This window comes from Cryptomeria japonica, chromosome 9 (assembly GCF_030272615.1).
Source record: "Cryptomeria japonica chromosome 9, Sugi_1.0, whole genome shotgun sequence".
NCBI classification, from domain to species: Eukaryota; Viridiplantae; Streptophyta; class Pinopsida; order Cupressales; family Cupressaceae; genus Cryptomeria; species Cryptomeria japonica.
Genome location: NC_081413.1, coordinates 386214301 through 386221480, shown reverse-complemented (window position 1 = coordinate 386221480; position 7180 = coordinate 386214301).

Here is a 7180-nt window from a genome sequence, read left to right as displayed (position 1 = left end):
TTGAACTTGCCTTTGGATATATGTAATTGCCTTATTATGTTTAGAAAGTGTGAATGAAAATCTTGTTTGATGTGTATGCATAAATGTGTATTATTTAGTTGATAGTTCCTCACTTATCTTCTTACTATACCTTGAATTTTCAATGATAGGTTGCAAATTATGATATGTGGTTGCATTGTATTAAAGTAGTGAGTGTTCTCAAGAGGTCTTGCATTTTCGATAAGATTACCTCTTTTGATCTCTGTTGTTTGGAAAACTAGAACATTCTGTTGCAACCATAATAATTGGAAATGTCTTGTTAGGTTGTTTGGCATCCTTCTAAAACAGTAGCAAAATGAAAACTGTGCAAATAAATGATAAACTGATAGTGAGAAATTTTAGCTTGTAGTGTGGTCTTGTTAATCTTGTGTCTTTGTAGGAAATAGACTGGTTATCAAACTCTCTTTTTCCTCCTCTTTTCCTAGATTATTAGATTTTAGTAATGTTACTAAAGAGTGCATTGATTTAAATAGAGTGTTTATAAAACATGTGAAATTGTACTTTTTGCATTTTTGGCTTTTTATGGAAAAATGAAAGTCTTGAGCTTCATAACGAAATTTGCATAGTTAGTAATGTGGTTGTGAATGCTTAATGGATTTAGAAAATACATCAGAATGATATTTCCTTATGTAATGGTGAATTGTTAAGAATTTCAGTACTGGTATCTAGAGTAAACTTTATTCAGTGATTCATGTGGAAAGCATAGGTAAAACCTTTCTTGAGTAGATGATAGTGTATTGAAAATTACTCCCTGTAAATGTGACTAAACCAGTAATGGTGCTATTCCATGTGTATTGTAAGAAACCTATGCTTGCTATGTGTACCCATGGGATGGTGAAGTAATAAACCATGGAGGATATGTTTTCTTATGAGTATGGGAAACCATACTATTTATGTGATGTTTCTTATTTGTTTTCTTATTGAGTGCCAACCCACAGGTTGTTGATAAGTCAGTATGTGAAGGGGTAGTATTAGAAGACACCATTCCTTGAATAGTATGGAATGACATACGAGTAATGTCGACGCGAAGCGACTTTAGCTTCTCTATTTCAAGGAAAAATATAGTTATGTAATGAAACTGTATTGTAGGTGTACTCAATACTTTCCCTTGTGATGGACCAATTTATAAGGTTCATGTGTGCCAACCTATTCCTATCCTTTATTTGAGCATATTGATGTCAGTTCTTGAGCAGAATGATGGTTTTATTGGAGGATATTTTGCCTTGTCTTCATAAAGGTATGATATTTTTCACATGAGCTACCAATTGTCTAGCATTGGTAGACATGTGGGTGGACCTTATCCATGTATACCTCTAGCTTATGGTGAGTATCCTGAGAGGTACGTCGCTATGCAGGGTGTGACCTGCACATGCCTTTTCCGCGAGGTACACTGCCATGCATGATATGTCCATTGTGTTCCTTTTTCCACTTGGAGTATTGCCATGTCATGCTGAGACACGATGCAGGATGTAGTAGATATTGTCATGCGACCTACCGATTGGTTTGGGGTAGATCCATGCCGCGTGACAATGTGATGCAGAGTGATGTCGAGGTGCACATTGCCATGCCATGGAGATGTATGACTAGGCCACACCACATGATGAGCTACTATGATAGCTAGACAATTGTTCCTTCCTTCCTCATTGGTGGCTAGATTCTAGTCACATAGTGATTTTATGTGCAATTGAGATATTCTTATTTATTTCTTTGTGGATCAGCAATTTATTCTACTTCGACTTTGAGGGTTTAGCCACGATCTTGTGATCTTTTGCTTACTTGTTTTGGTGTTGCAAATTCCAGATTATTTTATTACCTTATTGTTGAAATTAATGATTTATTATCTTTATTCATCTGTACTTTGGTGGCTAAATTGGTTTATCCTTATTGTTTTCATGTGCTGGTCTTGTGTTGAAATGTGAAATTCCTCTCCAAGGACGTATGAGATGGTCTTGGTTGAGTGTGTACGAGGAAGTAGACGTAAGGAACCCTGAGGATGGGGGTATGTGAGGCTGTGATGCAGCTAGGATCCACTACCTACCTATGTGTGGTGACTATCTCTTGGAGGCTAACCACCTTACTCAACAAGGGATGTTCATGAAGGTAGCACCCTATGGTGTGCCCTAGCACCATCAAGCCTTTGAGTGAGATATTGGATATTTATGATCATATTATTGTCTAGAGATCAGGCATAGAGATGTTGATCGTGCATGTTATCTTTGACCGAGCATTATACATGCTCACATGTGGCCTTTTGAGTTGTGCATTCTAGTTATGGGGATGGTTATTATGTGTAATCATGGATTAAATGGTGTTAACTTGTCACTATGTTATGGGACATAGTCACTGGAAAGGTTCTTAAATGCTTGGAAAAGTGTAAACAATTGAGTTATTTACATTGCTCTTAATTATTGAAAGTTAACTTGGTTGTAGAAATTGATAATTGAAGCTAGTTCTATGCGATCAAGTTTTGTAAAAATATGTACTGGTAAAATAAATTTATCATGATGGCATGTTTTCTTGTCATGTATGATAGATGAGTACAGTAATTGTTGCTTACCTCTTTTTAATGCTTTAATTTGGTGTAATGAAAGGAAGAAAATTCTTGTTTCTCTGCTATGATTGTGGATAATTCCTAGAATATTTTAAGAAGTGTATGGTTTTAGATGTATCTTGTCAATGGATAATGACATTCGTAAAGGTTTTAGCAATAATGTTTCATTTATTTATTTATGGAAGGATTCATATTTAGATGGTTTAATGTTTATTTAATTATATTCATGTGAACTTAGTTTAAAAACTCGTAATGATGTATTTATGTTATGTTTTGATGCAAACGAACTTAGTGAGTTAGAAAACCAAGAACAACCTGCACCTAGATAAGGTAGATCACTGCAATCTAACTTAGATAATTTAGAAAACTTGATTGTCTTTTAATGTTTAAATGTATATGGAAAAAAGATTGTCTCTACCGGTTATTTCCTATGCAAGTTTAAATTTTTGTATTCGCTTTTACTTAAGTCATGGCAAGCCTTGCTTTGTTTGATTGGACCCTGTCGTATGGATTGATTTGGGGTACTTGTTTCTGTCCTCAGTCTCGAGTTTGACTGTTGTTTTGTGGTGGTGTTGTATTTGGTCATATCCTTTATGTGGGTGTCGAATGATGTTTTGTGGTTGACCATAGCTGGTCAGGTCTTTAGTTAGAGTACCGACAGTCAGTGCACCTCATATGAAGTCGTGTTTGACCAAATGGTTGTTCCCTCTATTTTGAACTCTGTTTGCTTGACCCTATGTATGTCTGGGTTCAGGAGTTCATTGAGTATGGTCTAGTGTCATATGGGAAAGTGGATTTCGATTGGGGGCCGCACCTAAAGTGGCTATTGCGTAACCCATCGTAAGTGTGTCTAATAAGTGATAACCTAATAGTATATTAGAGAGTTAGTTAATGAATCGCTAAGTAAGATAATTGTGCCTCACACATGGGAGGAGTCCTAACATAGACTCAACATGCTGTGAGAAGGCCTAAAATGGCAAACCATCATCCTTGTCTTCATGAAAGGATGTGTGGGTCCACATGAGGCTTGGATGGACCAGAGGTTTGGAATAGGTTGCCAGGGTAACCCAGTGGATGGGGTCAGAACCTATGAAGACCTGCCATGGTAGCCATACCAGGTTGTGTGATGACACTTGTCCCTTATGCTCACCAGTGTGTTGTTGTGTTGTGTTGATAGGAGCAATTTTGTGGAGTCGTCCTATTGCTTATGCCCTTGTAAGAACCTGATTTCATGCTAGACCTTGGGTTGCGACGACTTAGTTTTACAGATGCTCTAGTGGAACTTTGTATTTGCTTCATTTATGTTTAGTTGGATCCTTTGCTATTTAGGGATCATTTATGTATTTATTGACTAATATGGTCGTTTGTATATTGGTTATGTTCGCCTTGATGGCAGGATTGTAAATGATGTGAACCTTTTGTATTCTTAACTCATTTAATGATCAGAGGGGTCTTGCAATTGAGCAGACCCAGAGATGTAGCCCTTTAGGGGTGAACTCCAATATCAATTTGGTGTTATGTGATGCTTATGTCCTTATGTTTCCTTTCTTAGTTTTAGTATGTATGAATGGCATTATGTTAGAATGTATAAAGTGGATAAGATGAAATTAATCGTAAATGCATGTATGCAGTCATCTTTTAAATGTAGTAAATTGGATCATGAAAGAATGTAGATTAGAATAATGGAATATATTCAGTTAATGTTAAGGAAATTAAGTATGCATGGAAAGATCTCATTAGTTTATGATGAAATTAAAGTGTGTTATTAAATTAGATGCATGTCTTATATTTTAATGAAAAACTTGAACATAAGGTATGAATAAATCTTAATGGATGAACCTTATCTTGTGATCTATATTTTTATCTTACTGAAAGAAATTATCCTTGCTTAAGAATTATCTCATTATTAAGATAATCAACTTATTGGATTAATTAGTGTGAGTTAAGTTAAATGTGGAATTAAGTAATCACATTGGGAAAATATTTAGGTGTTAGTTGATGTCTTCCGCTGTGTAATCTGAACTTTGTTATCTCGTTGTATCTTAATGTTGTGTTTATCTTAAAAAAAATAAAAAAATTATCGCACTCCATTTGTGTGTTTTAGCTTTATCCCTTCGGGGTTTCCTGGCGGGGCATTATAGAAGAAGTTGACAAACATGAGTTCTCATTATCTTTAATTGATAAGCTAATATATATCTAAGTTGATCTAAATGATCTAGCCTCTCTTTTAAAAAAACACAGGAAATGTTTCATAAGCCTCAAAGACTCTATTACCTAGGTCAAGGTTGTCACAAGTCACACCAAATGACCTGATAAAGAATAGATTAAAGCATTTTTGTAGAAGTTCAAGAAATTCATGAAACATGATCGAAATGGAGTGTCTAGCGACACTTAGCATTTTATATATTTTAAAAATTGTAGATGCATTTTCGTAATAAGACTTTGACACCTTAAGTGTCATTTTGTATTTAAGTTTTTGCACCTAGAGTGTTCACGAGTTTTAACTCAAATAGAACTCTTGTTTGATTTAGTCATAATTTTTCCTAGATTTTCTCAACACACCTCACATGGATATATTGAGGTTGCTTATTGTAATGATCTATCTTTGATATATATGCAAAAAAACTCTACGAAGTAAAGAGAAAAAGTGAAACTTTGTACTCCTATTATTATTTTGCAATCTTATTCAAATAAGAAGATACCTTTGGCAATCAAACTTTGTGTTGGCTTTATTGTGTTCTTGGTAAGACTATTCTTATTGAATCTTATTTTCCTTGAGTAAAGGAATTGTGGAAAAATATTGTTACAAAGTACAATAAGTGTTGACTTGTGGAAATTTTTGTCATATTTTAGCTCTTGTTAATGAAAGTAGGAATTGGTGAATATGATATCATTTTGAAGACTTTGAGCTTCATATTAGTACTTTCAAGATTAAAATTAGCTAAATTATAGTAAGATAGAATTTCAAAGAATTATTGCTTTGTTTAATCATCTTTGTAAGAAGATTGTGATTTGAAGACTTTGAGCTCCTTTTCGTTATTTTGGAAAAATATTATCAAAATTTTTAATAAGGAATCAAGCTAAAGACTTTGTGCTTTACTTTGATTTTCTTAATTAACACTTTGTATTACAAAAGTTATTTAAAGAAAGGCTGATAGGACTATTATCACTTAAACCTACACCCCTTTGCTAAGCTGTCAACTCAACATGCTTGTGACACATGGGAACACTCCTAGGCCTGTGGGTTTCCTACACTTGGAGTGAGCCTCTAGAGAAAGTCGATTCTTATGGAGCTTCATCTAATTCTAACTACTCTAATGATCTTACTGAGAAAAGAAGAAGGATTGCATTAATTAAACCTACAAACTAACAGGTGATGCACCAAATTATACTATCCAAATCTATAAAATCAGCATATAATACAATTTAAACTAAGAAATAAACTAACTTGCACACTTCACACTGCATACTCTTGCAAGGACACTCTACAAGGCTTTACTGCACCCAATCAAAATGGAAGAAATAAACTTCACAACTTAAACAATTGCAACATACACAACTAATAAAAACTTGTAACATAGTATATTCCGTTTGCAACAAAGATGCTTAATAATTAAACAAAAATACAAGGAAGAAAAACTTCACAAATAGTAATGTTGAATCACTCAAGTTCACACAATATGATAGAAAATAAAGAAGGCAAAGGCTTATCTGTTAATCTTCAAAATGTAGTCTGATATACAATACTAGAAAAATGAGTTACAATATCTCTCTATAACAAAGAGCTCTGAAAAATGAGCTACAATAATGCTAATGAATGCCAAGAACTAACTTTATAAAAGAAGTTAAGACCATACTTATTCTTTTCTCAAGCAATTACAAAATAATAGGAGTCCCAACCTCCTTGGTCGAATGCAACTGAAAAGCCTAAAATCTAGCCACTACATTTTCTCCAAATAAGCTCCAAATAGGTGAAAAAGTCTAAGTTTGACCATGTCAAACATGAGGACTTGCAAAAAAAACTCCAAGATGATCTCTAATGCTATTAAAATCCCAAAAATAACTCCTATATCTCCTCCCAATGTCTGGCAACTTCCTCTAACTCAACCTTGATGCTTGTAAAAACATAATTACATCTATATCCATGCATTGAAAGATCAAAGAATTTTATTTGAATTAAAAGTAACATTTAAACTTAAGTGATTTGTAAAATATCACTTGAGTAAATTCTTATATTAAAAATGAATGAAAAATTTTAAAACTTGACTTGGCCATATGAGAGTCAATGAAAACAATTAAAAGTCATTAAATTCCCTATGCATACCATACACAAGGCAAACAATATGCAAGGCATATGACTTGGAAGTCTTAGCACACATGTTAATTATTTTGCTACAACAAATAATAGAGAGGCAAAAAAAAAATCCTTAAGTTATCGAATTCTTTTTAGGGTAGACAAAAACCCTAAAGCAACATGTATTCATTATCTTTTTGCATTCAATATTTTTCTCTCCTCTTCTCTACGATGCCACCATGAGGGTTTCTGGATTTTTTCTAGAGAAGTCTTCTTGCTTGGATAGAGATCTCTGA